Raw genomic sequence first — 13,050 nt, forward strand, 5'->3', positions numbered from 1 at the left:
CATGACCAGCTGTGCAACAATTTATTGGATGCACTCATCATTCACTCTTGTTTAAAAAAATAAAATAAAAATTGTCTCAAGCATTCGGACCGGGATTCGATATCGGAAGATTCTCTCACAACTCAAAGTGGACTCGTGACCAAAAAGAAATCGGTTTGAGGTGACATGATGACACGATGACACCTCAAGCACACCTGGGTGACATCACACACATATATCAGACACTGACCTTTGACCTGTCAGGTCCACGCAAGCATGTGTGTGAGTCGAAAGTGTTCGCTATGTAAACACAGGATGATGCGCGTCTGCTGTCAGCCTCAGGCGACATCACGCACACACGCGCACACACACACGTGCACCAAGGTTATTTTAGTAAACTAAAACTAACAAAAATACTTAAATGGATACTTTACTTATTTAGCCGTTTTGGCAGTCAAACATGAATATTTTGCCGATAATAAATTTGATATTTTCATTATTTTTCACGTACAATTAATACCTTTAAAAACACATTTTGCAACTTGCTGTCGACTGAAAATGACATCACAAGGGCTCAGGTAACCAATCACAGCTCACCTGTTTTCTAGGTTTGGTCATGTGACATTCACAAGCTGAGCTAAATGACAGCAAGTTGCAAAATGTGTTTTTAAAGGTACTAATTGTACATGAAAAATAATGAAAATATCAAATTTATTATTGGCAAAATATTAATGTTTGACTCCCAAAAATGGCTAAATAAGTAAAGTATGCCTTTAAACTAAAATTTAAAAAACAACTTTGTTAATGAAATTAAATAAAAACAAAAATGCTTTTAGAAAACTAAAACTAATTCTAAACACAGCAAAAATGTCCTTGGTTTTAGTCTTTGGTAATTAATATAATGCATGACCCTTTGAGGACAATTTTAAATGTGATTTTAATTAGATTTATTTTGATATTAACCAGAAAAAGGACGTTTGAATGCGTGTCACGCAGAAGTGAGGTCATCTCGCAGCATCCAATAGAAAAGCAGCTTCAGATGACGTCGCTCCCATGGTTGTTTTTTTAAATATTGCGCACAAGTAATACACATAAAAAAACTAAAACTAATACTGAAACTAAAACCAAACCAAAACAAAGCATTTATTAAATAACTAAAACTAATAAAAACTAACAGATCCACCCTGAAAACTAATTAAAACTAACTCAATTAAAAAAAAACCCTCAATCAAAACTAACTAAAATGAAAAATTTAAAAACTAGAATCACCCTGACACACGCGTGCACACGCACACACACCAGGCAAGAAGAACTATGAAGTCACCCCCCCCCCCCCAAAAAAAAAGCATGATCAACATATTAAAAAAAAAAAAAAGTTTCCATGGCAACGTGAAATGTTTTTACTTCTGCGTGAGGATTTCAAAGGAAACGTGAAATCCACCACCTGAAACGCAAACGCAAGCTTGTTGACGATGGCCAAATCCTAACGGAAGGCGGACGAGCGCCCGCCGGGGAAGACTTTTTTTTTTTTTTTTTTTTTTTTTTTGGTTTTGTGAGGGTCGTCTTCACGGGACGTCGGGATCCGTCAACGCCGACGTCCGAGGCTCTTGACCCCGTCCGACTTCCTGCTGCCAGTCAGAGGTTTGGGAGGGGTGGTATATTGGGGGGGCGCCACTCGTCAATTGGCGGCGGAAGCCGAGCGGGATCCGTTACGGAAGCTCGGCGGCATTCCGCACTTTCGTGCGGGAGAAGAAAAAAAAAAGACGGACGAGGAAGAAGTGAATCGTCGTGCCACACTGCAAGCTAATCGGGCTGGCCACATTTTGAGGATTTTATTTTGAAATCCTGCTTGACTTCCTCGTCCTCGTTTTGTTCGGCTTGACCGCTCGCGACCGCTGTTTTGTACGCAATTAAACCTTACCAGTAACCTACAATGCTGCACTTGTAGTATGACTAGGCTACTAGTACCACTAAACTGCCCAGTCTTTGCACTAGTAAAGCCAATTCTGACCTGATTACCTGCCACTAAAATGCCCAGAAGTTGCACACGTAGCACATAGACCACACTAAGAAGGTACTAAAATATCCAATTCGTTGAAGTTGAAAACAGGAAAGTTGTCCAGCCAGAATTTGGAATCGAGCGAGTAAGTTGCGGGCAGCGCAGCGGTCGGGCCCCTCGGGGCCTGTCCGCTTCCTTATCTTTCAGGCCGAGCCCCGCCGGGTGCACGGCTCATGTTCAGGGGTCGCGACCTGTGCCGGGACGGTGCTACCGTTCTGTCGAGCCTCTCAAAGACACGCTTGTTCTCCGTGCGGGGCCCAAGCGCCGACGACTGGCAGGGTTCAAGACTCGGAGGGTGCAAGTTTGAATCCCTGACGCACAACAACAACAAAAAAAATGTGGACATGGTCCTGGTGCTGCTTCCGTGGCAACGTTGTCATCATCAAGATACAAAGTGACAGGAATTTACAAATCATCAAGTATTTGAATGGGCTGCAGCTATCAAATATTTTGAGTCTTCCATCAATTAATTGAGTAATTAAATGAAAAACCATTTGGCGTTTTAAAACAAAATAATGTGCATGTGAGCTGTAGGTATTGTTTTTGTTCACTTGGTGCCAGCAGGCGTCCACTTGGCTGCTTCTTTGTGTTGTTGTCAAAGAAAAAAGAAAGAAAAAAGTTTGAATTTGAGGGCTGAATTTGTAAACAGGGTTATTATAGTTTGGGAATTTTTCATTTTAGTTTGTTTTTATTTTGTTTTGAGTTTTTTTTTAAATCTAGTTAGTTTGAATTAGTTTTCTGGGTGTTTTATTAGTTTTGATTAGTTTTGGTTATTTAATAAAGACTTAGTTTTAGTTTAGTTTTAGTTAGTTTCAGTATTAGTTTGAGTTTTTTTTCCCTATAAGTATAGTTGTGGAAACATCGTCATGGTGACGACGAGTGCACATGACGCAATCGACTTGTCGGCTTTGTCACACGTTGACACAGAAGCACCCGAGGGCGCGCATACCTGACGCCAGGAAATCGCTTCTCACTGCCCACCTGAGTGCGTGCGTGCGCGTGTGGGTTGGGGGGTGGGGGGGGTCTCTGTGTGTTTACTCTTATGCGTAAACAAAGGTGAGAGGAAGTGTCCTTTTAGGCCGGGGAAGGAAGCAAGCGCATCCATATTGCCCCGAAGACGCACGTGGACCACCTGTTGCACGACCAGTCGTGTTTACTGTTTACGTTTTGACGACATGCTAACGACTATTTTGACTTAAGCTCAGACTCAAATGTGTGTGTGTTGACGTGTGTGAGCGTATTCTGTCTTGTAGGACTGCAAGATATATTGGAAAAAAATACTGATATCGCGATAGTAGCCCACGCAATATGCACATCGCATAGACATGCAAGAAGTTTCATATGACATTTGATACTTTGATCTGATCCAGTCAGACGCTAGCTAAAATGTGCACCGCCATCCGATAGTTGAACATTATCGAGAAGTAATTACAATTTAATTAACGGAGAATTTTTTATTTTTTATTTTTTTGGAAATGGATACACGCACGCATACAGAACGAAAGAGCACGCAGGTTTGTGTTGCTCACTCGTTAATCATCATCATCATCATCACGTCCATACGGAAGCAAGCTGCCACTGTGACTTATCTGCGACACGCCCCCTGCACACACGCACACACACTTTCACCTGAATGAGTTTCAATCTCTTTCTTTACCTTAAAGCTTGTGATTGATCTCTCTCATACACACAGTGAGACCACCGCCCGGTGTGGGTGTGTGTTGTGTTCACGGTACCTCAGTAAATTGGATGTGTTGGGCTGCACATGTCCCACGCGGAAGGCTGGAGAACTTGTGCGTGAAAACGACCCACTAATCTATTATGTGTATATGAGTGGCTAGCCAATAGGCCAAGACTTTTGAGGTGGCGAGGCGGCCATATTGCTCCTCCCAAGAAACGTTTCTCGCCATACCATCCGATACATTTACAGTATCCAAATTGGAGAACATTTGAGATAGTACTTAGTAGAAACAGCATCATTGATGGTGTTTTAGATGTATTAAACATAAACAAGAAGACTTCAAACATTTTACAACTTGCCTTAAATACATGTATAAATTATATGCTGATTGGTGTTTAGTACAGGAGGAAATTTGTATATATATTTTTTAATTAAAGAATTATAACTGTAATTCAACAAAAGATGCCTCTGCCAAATCTAATATCGGGGTCTAAGGAACTGAGCGATAAAAGAAAAAGGGGGTCTTTAAAGCAGCACATACCAGCCACTTTTTATTTATTTATTTATTTATTTATTTATTTATTTATTTTTAACGTGTTAAAAAAATAGTGAGCACCCTGGAACAAACCCCCCCACCACACTGTTAATTTTGACAAGAAATTTTAATTTAGTTTTAGTTCGTTTATTGATGAAAATTCACTAAAGTTTGTCATCATTTAGTCATCTGATTGCATTTTAGTTTGTCCAATTTTAGCCGTCGACGAACAAAAGAGCAATTTTTAGTCGACTAAATTGGCAGTCTCGTCGATATTTTCTTTCAGCATACATTTAAACTTTTATACAGAAAATTATAATACAATGTTCCCTCACTATAACGCGGTTCACTTTTTACGGCATCGTGGATCATTTTACTGCAATTTTGCATTCATTTTTTTTTTTTTTCACAGTAATGTACCTAAATGTATGAAGATTTGAATATTGACCATTTTTAAACGAGAGAAATGTGAGAAAATGTAAATGCCTCGATGAGAAAAGTGTATAAACTGAACCTTAAAACATTTATAGTAAATGTAAAAAATAAAGCTAACTACTTCACGGATTTCATTTATTTCGGTGCAGACAAACGTCACCGGCGTGGAAAAGAAAAACCCATTCGCAGTCAGCGGCGTGGCCCCGCCCACCCTAACGCGCTGGCATCGGCCACACAAAGCAATGGACGACCTTTGAATCCCCCGCGCTGAGGCGGACATTTTGAAAGATGTCGTCAGGAGAGCGCTGGAAAAGCTTTCGGCCGAAAACGCCGACCCGTCGGTCCAATCTGGCCACGCCCCCCTCACGCCCCGCAGCTCCCGTCCGTCATTCTATTCTTCTCTCCTCATTGCATGACAACACACGCACAACGTCAACAGTTTATTTTGTGCGTGCGTGTGCGTGTGACTGGCACTTCATTACCACTTGGCTTTCTCCAGCTGTCAATCATCCAACAAAAAAACACCACCAGGGTGCCGGAACCCCCCCGCACGCACACACACACAAAAACGCTCAGTTAAGTTTTCAGCGAATAGTGCAGCTGCGTGAGGACACGCCCACCCATCAGAAAGCGCCTTTGAGTCACTTTAGAATTTTGCTTGCTAGTTTTGGCAACTTTTTTTTTCCCCCTAAAGGACCAAGCTGCTTTTAAAATGTTTTTGAAAAAGGCTGAAAACTAGGAGTGTGATGATATCGATGAATCGTGATACTTTGTCTCCCGATTGATTATCAATACGCCAACGCAAGTATCGTGATATTTGTAGTTCATAACAAGCCACTATAGCAGCTCCATTGTTGATTACTTATTGAGCAATTCCTTGGCGGGCCACTAGGGGGAGCCCCTCATAAGAGTGGCGGGGAAATGGACGCAAGTCTTCAGGCGAAGAAGACTCATCAGATTACTTTGACTTGTGCCAGACATTTTTCTGTCGAGCAACTGACTTTACATTTGCATACGTTTCGATGAAAAATGTGGATTATGTCTTCAATTTAAACATTTTAAAACATATTTTATGTTTTGACCTTTTGAAGCACAACATTTCTGAGTAATATTAATATTGATTGAAAAAAACATCCCTTTATGTCTTGAGTAGTTGTATCGTAGATTATTGTGGACTTATTTCTTGACCAATATATCGATAATGGCAGTATCGTCATATCGTGAGATAATCGTTATTGTGAGCCTTGTATCACATATCGTATCGTATCGTGAGGTTCCCACCCCTACTGGAAACGTGCACATTTTCCCACCAAACGAGCTGTCGATGAATCGGATCATCGATGATTTAGCGAGGAGTCGATTCATTGTTGCGCCTCCGCTTTCAAATAATCTTTTTTGCTGACATTTATGTCATCAGCGATAACGTAACCACAATGTGATTGAGCAACTTTCCCGAGTGGCGCTCCGGAGTGCTTTTTGCGCCGTCCCGCATCCGAGCGGTGGCGAAGGTGAGCGTTGTTGCGGCGATGGTGAAGGCAGTGGCGGACGGGCGGACGGGCGGACGGGCGGGGGTCACGGGTCAGAGCGCTGAAGCGGCGTAATGCTCTCTTTCCTCTTTAACAGGATTAGCGCCCAGCGGCGCCCTCCGGTCAAGCGTGCGGCGGGAAGCCAGCGGGACGCATGCTCCGTGATGGGCGGGGCCACGGCACCTTACGTGTCCGCTTTCACGCACCTGCTGCCGTCGCGTTTGTTGTGTGTGCGTGCGTGCGCGGGTGTGCGTGTGTCTCCCGGCCCCTTTCACGCCGCATTCCTGCTCAATTGAACCATCCGAGGCACAGCAGTAAAGACGATTGATTGGCACTTTGGGTGCGACTCAGCAAAGTCGCATTCAGACAGGGTGGAACTTCTCATTAGTGTTCATTTTATCCGTCGTTTTGAAATTGACCAGTTTTGGACCAGTTTCAATCACGCTTGTTGGATTTGATCATAGTTGGTCATGGTCAACGTCATCCTATTTTTATTTAGTCCATTTTTAGGCAACTATAAATCGAGCATTTTAGTCCGAGAAAACATCATTTTATTCGTCTAGTTTTAGTCAACAAAAACTGTCAACATTTTAGTCTAGTTTCAGACAGGACAGTCATTTAAACGCTGTATATTTTTTTGGTCAGCAGATTATGTTCAATATTTCACATCTATCTCTCATCTTTTTGATGAAAAAAAAATTGACACACAATTAACAGTGGCTACTGTGACTCCATGCTATGGTAGCTAGTAAGTTAGCCGGAATTAGTTAGCGGTCGGATTAACATTATTGTTGGAATATTATAGCTATTGATAATGTTACATTGTAAATATAGTTTACTTTTTTTTTTTTTTTAAACCCTTCACCGTGAATCCACTTCTGTCCCATGTTTGTGCAAGTTGCACTCGCTCGCTGCAGATTTGAAAGGGGGCGCGTCAACTGTCTGTCACCTGACAGTCTCACAGTGACAAATTAGCAGACAAGATTCTACAAAATCATGATACCGTCTCATTTTTGTTCATGAACTAAAATGAGCAAAGATTTTAGTCCATTTTTGATGAAATGAAGTAAATTTTCATCTTATCTTCATTAGTCGATGAGAATGCATCGAAAAAATCGTTTGATTGGGGAAGGAAGATTTAATATACAACTTTTTTTGTGAATTAACGACTGGAATGCAAAATACTAGCTTGAATCGTGTATGTTTGCGTGTGTGCGTGTGTCTGCTCACGTGAGTAGCCGCCGTTTGTTGTGACATGTCAACAACACCGCAAAAGCAAACCGACGAGGAATGCTCCCATACGTTTTGGCATTGCGTACACACACATGTAAATACACTGACATATATACCTAGTCACACATGCACACATACAGTATGTGTGCACATACATTGTGCACACACTCTTTCGACTATACGCACACACACACACGTCTGTTTGACGACGTGTGAAGGCGCAAAAGCGGCCATGCGTGTCGCCACAAGCACACACGTGAGCGCCACTCCCCTTTTTTGCGCTTTTTGATGTGGAGGGGGTCCCGCCGGCGGCGGGAAGAAGAAAGGTGCTGCCGACACTCCAGAGAAGGCGGCGGAGGCGGTGGCGGCAGCTTTTTTAGCGCCTTCTTTGCGCCCTGCCCCGCCTTTTTGCGCCATCCCGACCCCGAGTGACCCCCACGCCCTTCGCCTTTGATTTTGTTTTTTTGTTTTTTGTTTTTTTAATTGAGTTAGTTTTAATTAGTTTTGATGGTGGTTCTGTTAGTATTTATTCGTATTAGTTATTTAAAAAAAAATAAAAAATACACCATATAGGAGCGACGTCATCTGAAGGTGCTTTTCTATTGGCTGCTGCTAGATGACATCACTTCTGTTAATATCACAATAAATCGACTTAAAATCATCCCCAAAGGCTCATGCATTACATTATCAAAGACTAAAAACAAGGACATTTTCCCTATAATTATAGTTTTTGTTAGTTTTGTAAACATAAAATATCGTTTAGTTTATTTTTTTTTTAGAAAGCATTTTCGTTTTTATTTTACTTCTTTAACAAAATAGTTTTTTGAATTTTAGTTTGTTTTTCCATTAGTTTTCGTTCACTAAAATAACCTTGGCTTGCACATGACTGAAACATGCTAACGTGACGTCATTTAGCGTCGAAAAAAAAAAAACGGACGCAAACATCCTGAAAGGATTTTTTTTTTTTTGCTTTTGTTTTGTTTTCTTGCCGTGTGGAAGCCTCACCCGCCTGTCATCACTCACCGCTTAGAACGGCGCTGGGGTCAGAGGTAAATCCCACCGGACCTCCACCAGGGAAACCCCGCTGACAGATCACCAACACACACACACACACACACACCCACACACACACACACGGTTTAAGCACAGACCAAAACACGGCCATCACAAGTGGTGCTGGAGTCGGTCTGTCGCCGTGACAACCCAAGAAGCCAAAAAGTTCCCGCTGCTCCAATCTCGCACACGCACGCGCCAAGATGGCCGTCTTGACGCCTTGCTGTGACACTTCCAGTCTTTCGCAGGCCGCATCCTGCCCAGGGGATGTTGTGTTGCTTATTTTCTCCACTGGAGGCCGCTGTTTTTTTCTTCTCGTCTTAATTGTTGTAGAGAAGACTACAGTATTTGCGATACTGCAAATTTTGGTATTGATCCGATACCAAGTCGATACAGGCCCAGAATCGCCAATAACAATACTTTTTGAAAATTATGTTATATAATATATATATATTTTTTTTAAATTAAGATAGCTGTATTGATTTGTTTGTTCACAATCAAATTTCAACCTGTAAGTCTTTTTGCGTTATTAGTACAAAGTTTATTCAGAAATAGAAAATACTTTATCAATACCCCCCCCCCACACACACACACACACATACATTTCCCCAACCATTTCAAAAATATTTTTGGAACGTTCTTAAACAAAGCACACAAAGTGATCACAGGAAAAGAAATTTAAACACTTTATCATATACTGTTCAAAAACTACAAATACAAAAAAATATAACCAAAAATTCTGCCTTCATCACTTGGTTTTCAACCTAAATAATATATTAAAGATTATCATGCAAACAACAAATATAAAACATAACCCAAACCCTCATGCAATCTACTACAAAGATGAGATGCTAAGTCATGTGATGGCACACGATCAAAACACACTACTGTCCGTTTGACCGAATCGCAGCAGTGCATAAAAGAACTAAACTGAAACTAAACCACTAGATCAATATTTTAGTGCCAGTATTGCTCTGATATCAATATCGATCAGCCCACCACTATTTGAAACCACTTGGCACCACTTCTACTGCGCTACGTAGCGGACTGATGCTAACTTGACCATGGCTATGACGTGCTAGCGTGGACGTCACTTCCGTTATTTACTGACGTTATGACACCCGCCACTCAAAAAGCTTACAAGAGCGTCCACCGACATGTTGAACAATGGCGCTTGATTTGCCACCGCGAGAAGTGAAGCCACCGGTGGCCATCTTAAGTTGTGCGTGGAGGGAAGCGGACCGTTAGCACAGGAGCGGCGTTTTCAGTTTCCGTTTCCCTTCGCAAGCAACTGACATCTATCGTTCAAACCCGGACATATATTTTTGTTACGTTGTCTCATATGGCCTTCGCTTGCGCTTGTCCGTCGGCCACTTTGTCCGCCAACATTCTGACCAGTGGCATTCATTGAGCGTGCGTCACATGACCACGCGGAAATCAACTTTTGTTTGACTTGTTTTCCCATCGCAACCTTGGCCAAAGCCGTCCGCGACCCCGAGGCCCAGCCACCCCCCCCCCCACCCCAACTCGGTCCGCTAATCTGCCGCCGGGCGCCACTTTGCTGTCGGCTGCGCTCTTCATCGGTGCAGAAGAAGAAGAAGAATGAGAAAGAATGAAAGAAGAATGGAGCTCTGTGTGTTATTCTTTGTCATTTTGTTTGAGGGTGAACGCGCGGTCAGGCCATTAGCATTAGCAACACGCCAAGCCGCCATCAAATTACACATGCTTACACACACACGCTCTCTCTTCAACCTCATCTTCATCATCATCCTCATTACGCGCTTCAACTTGTTTGATTTTTCTTCATGGTGATGTTATATCTTTTACTAAAGTGGTTCCTCCTGAATGTTGACGCAAAGCATCCTGGGAAAGATGTTAACTGTTGATGTGTGTGCGTGCATGTTGGGGTGTGCGTGCGTGTTTTGAGGGCATTGTTATTGTTGTGATCTACTCATCTGAGATTAGCCAAGATAAACTAAACTAACCTCAGATAAGATAAACAGGAGCTAAAGTAAGGATTGCATTGGATTTAGATACACAGAAAGGTCTTATTAGCATGTTAGCTTGTGGAGGCAGAGCAAAAACATTGAGATTAAAAAAAAAAAAAAAAAAAGTTAACTTGTGTTGCTTCATTGTTGCAAACTGTTAGCTGGCTAGTTTAGCCACTTGCTAATCTTTTTTTTTTATTGTTGAATCTTTGTCGCTAATTGTTAGCTCACTAAGTTAGCCACAAGCTAATGACCCTTATATTTCTTTGTGTCATGCAATGCGTGGGTTTTGCTTTGTGTACATTTGTGGGGGGTTTTAATTGCTAACTGCTAGCTGTTGTTTGTCTTTCCAGCGCTTGTTTTGTTTGCAATGGTTGTGAACTTGAGGGGGTTAGCGGTGGGGGATTTCGGAGGGTCCGGATCCGATTAGGCTGGTGAGCTGGTGGTGAGGGGGGGGCCGATTAGGCCATGTCTTGTAGCCGCCACGACGGCGCAGCTTGAGGGCGAGACGCGCGGCGGCGGCGGCTAATTGCCTCCATTTGGACACAGGCCGTGACAGCTCGCTGGTGAGGAAGGGCACACACAAGGTCACACACAAGGTCAATTGTGTTCACGCTGTCAATTGTCCGCTAATGAACACGGACGCCTCGTTAGCTCGGGTTCAGCGAGTACACAAACGGCGGCGCGGAAACCACAAGCCTGTTTCACGCCTGGCCGCACGCCGGACAAATCATATCATCGCAACTTTCGTCATTCCAACGTCAGCCCATGTCATCGGGAAAATGGAGCGGCCCCGTCGCTCGCCGTGGGAGGACGTCGGCGGAAGGACGCGAGCAACGGCGTCATCGCACGCAAGCTGGCCCAGGGTGGACCACAAACGCGGTTAGCGTATGTTAGCTTAGCTTTAGCGTGTTACCATGCCAGCTGTTTCTTTTACACACCCGTAATACGCCACTTGAAGCACACATACGCGTGACATGACACGCATGGAAAACACGTGTAGCAATAATTCACAAGTAGTGTTAATTTTATCCACCATTTTTACATTTTGTCTCAGTTTTAGTCTAGTCTCAATCACGCTTGTGAGTTATCAGCGTCGCCAGTTTTTATTTAGTCCATTTTTACTCGACTATAAATCGAGGACTTTAGTCTTTATTTCAGTCCAAGAAAACATTTTCTTTGTGTCTAGTTTTAGTCAAGAAAAACTGTCAACGTTTTAAGTCTACTTTTAGTCAGGACAATCATTTTACCCCTGTTAATCTTTTACTGTAAAGCGCTTTGTGACAGCTAAGTTTGAAAGCGCTATATAAATAAAGATGACTTGACTGTTTTTTTTTCAGCAGATTATGTTGAAAAATGAAAAATGGCAACAAAATACACATTGAGGACATGCACTTTTTTTTTCTATTTCAGCAAGTTCAGATTTCGTACTGTTCTGTTCAAATTAGATCTTTCTTTTTTTTTTTTTCGTTTTCTAAACATATTTAGAATCAAACTTAGTTTGAATGTTGTTAAAAATGCAGTACATTGAGAATTTTATCCGATCAAATAGTTAATAATTGTTTCTGCAGTTTTTATTGGATTGGCGTTGAAATGCTCTCTTGATTGCTTCATTTACAGATTGACAGTTGGATTAAATTGAATTTGATGTTTATTTCAAATTAATTTAGTCAAGTCATCTTTATTTATATAGTGCTTTCAAACAGCCTTAGCTGTCTCAAAACGGTTTACAGAAAACAAACATAACAATACATTAACAGCTTAATGGTCCTCAAAAAATATTTAGTTCATATGATTTTGTTTAAAAAGGGATACTTGACTAATTGAGCAATTTTTAGCAGTGAAAAGTTATTTTGCCCAGAATGAATTTTATAACTTTGTTTTTCATGTACAATTGATACCTTTAAAAAGTAATTTTTTTACTTGCTGTCAACTGATGATGACATCACCTGTGCTGAGGAAGTAGGTAACTGCCAATCATGGCTCACCTGTTTATTGGGTTTGGTCAGTAAACTGAGCCATGATTGACTACCTACCTACCTACCTACCATGATGGCCGTTAGGCCGTTACCTACTTCCTCAGCACAGGTGATGTCGTCATCATCATCAGTCGACACCAAGTAGAAAATTACTTTTTAAAGGTACCAATTGGACAAGAAAAATAATTACGTTGCCACGTTAATTATAGACAAAATAGTCACTTTTTACTGCTGAAAATGGCTCAATGAGTCAAGTATCCCTTTAAAAACCTGATATCATTTGACATACAAATGTTGGTATTAATTTGAATGACATGTAAGAAAGTCATTTTTCTAAAATGTCAGCCAATATCTCCAACTTGTGTGCGTGTGGACGAGCGTGCGAGTACAAAATGGCGTTGCAAAAACGTGACTTGAAGCGACAAAAGAAGAGAAAAAGAGGGGAAGAAAGCGGCAGAAGAAGAAAGAGGTGTTTTGTTCGCGCTTGGCCTTTTCCACCCGGGACACCCCCGGTGGCACGTTCAAGCGCCGAGGCCCGCAGCCAATCGCCTCGTCCCAACCGCCCCGTCACCCCGCATCATT

General features: G+C 42.0%; 1 protein-coding gene across 1 annotated transcript in view; it reads right to left on the bottom strand.

Moving 5' to 3' along the window:
• The window catches only part of sar1ab (secretion associated, Ras related GTPase 1Ab), a 109,352-nt gene that overhangs the window by 95,710 nt on the left and 592 nt on the right, over nt 1-13,050 (bottom strand). The gene's annotated exons all lie outside the window — the stretch shown is intronic.

This window comes from Festucalex cinctus, chromosome 14 (genome assembly GCF_051991245.1).
Source record: "Festucalex cinctus isolate MCC-2025b chromosome 14, RoL_Fcin_1.0, whole genome shotgun sequence".
Lineage (NCBI taxonomy): Eukaryota > Metazoa > Chordata > Actinopteri > Syngnathiformes > Syngnathidae > Festucalex > Festucalex cinctus.